Source organism: Adiantum capillus-veneris, chromosome 19 (genome assembly GCF_014529385.1).
Source record: "Adiantum capillus-veneris isolate H3 chromosome 19, ASM1452938v2, whole genome shotgun sequence".
Taxonomy (NCBI): domain Eukaryota; kingdom Viridiplantae; phylum Streptophyta; class Polypodiopsida; order Polypodiales; family Pteridaceae; genus Adiantum; species Adiantum capillus-veneris.
This window is the reverse complement of record NC_140949.1, coordinates 13,155,336-13,156,738: the sequence shown is the minus strand read 5'-3', so window position 1 is coordinate 13,156,738 and position 1,403 is coordinate 13,155,336.

Sequence of the window (1,403 nt, the reverse complement as noted above, 5' to 3'; positions counted from 1 at the left end):
AACTAGAATTATATAACGAGAGTTTAACTAGAATCGGGTTGAGTTTAATGAGAGGTGTACAATTTTGATTTTTAATATAAAAAACTCACATAATGTGAGCATTGCAAAAAAACAAGTGAAAGGGTCACAATGGCTTTCTAAAACAATAAGAAAGTGATAAAATCATTAGGTTGAGTTTAACTAGAAGTAGTGTTCGGGGATGTTTCTTTTATTAAGCGATCGAGTGTCCTCCTCACAAAGAAGCAAACCACAAATACTATCAATTTTCTTGAAATTTGCAAGAATTTTTAACTAAGTTTTGATATCATTGCACCGGTTTTTCTTCTCTTTACCATGGTTTGCTCATTACTATATATATGTATGTATATATAGAAATAAATAGATAAATAAATAATTATATATATATATAATAAAAAGAACTCATCAATATAGATTATATATCTACTTATTTATATTGTGTGTGTGTGTGTATATGTATATGTATGTATAGAACTTACTAGAATGATGCAAGGTGAAGCTTCTAAAAGAATAGAATGCAAGAGAAGTCAAGCTTGTGAGGAAGTGAAATGAAAGGTAAATAAAAAATATCCATTTATTACTTTAACACCAAAATAATATTTAAGGTAAGTTTTAAGGTAACACCATAACCCAACACTTCTTGGGGCTTCTTTTAGAAAGCCAAAACCCTGATATCCAAAATCAATGTTCCCATTCATTTCTTGTTCCTATGCTATTTTTGACTCTAACTCATTCATTCTAGTAGACCTAATATATGAACCATTGCCTTACTTGCCGCCTAACCCCTTATTGATTAAGGGGTTCATGAGTTGTTTTGCAAAAGACTTAATGAAACATCCAGTATGTGTCTCAAATCTTTGTTGACATGCTTAATTAATGAGAACTAAGCAGATACTTGTGGAGAAAAAAGGGTGGTATGGCGTGTGAAGGGGAGAGAGAGAGAGAGATTTGTTAAAGAAAGGAGTGCAAGAATTCATGTGATTAGCTTTGAGTAGGTGGTACCAGCTCGAAAAAAAAAGAATCTGAGGTGATACCCTCTCAGTAGCAAACAAAAACAAAAATATTGTGCGTAGCCACCAACAAACGCGTGCGCGACAGTTGGTGCACTGGGGTAGAATCTTCCACGCTAGCAAGGTGGAGGGAGCGGAAGCATGCCAGGAGGGGGAGGGGGAGGGGTTGTTGGGTATTTATTTTTTAAAAGATCGAGGGTGCATGGGCTGCAACATGGGCATTTGCATGGATGGCTTCGAGCAACACATGTAAAGGATGTGTTTGTTATTTGGTGAGGGTTCAAAACCTAGTTTGTCCTTTTGTAAGGGTAAGTGAAAGGGCAAGAGAAAAATTCATGGGAGGTAAGGTTGGGATCAAGAGGAATCTCAATAATG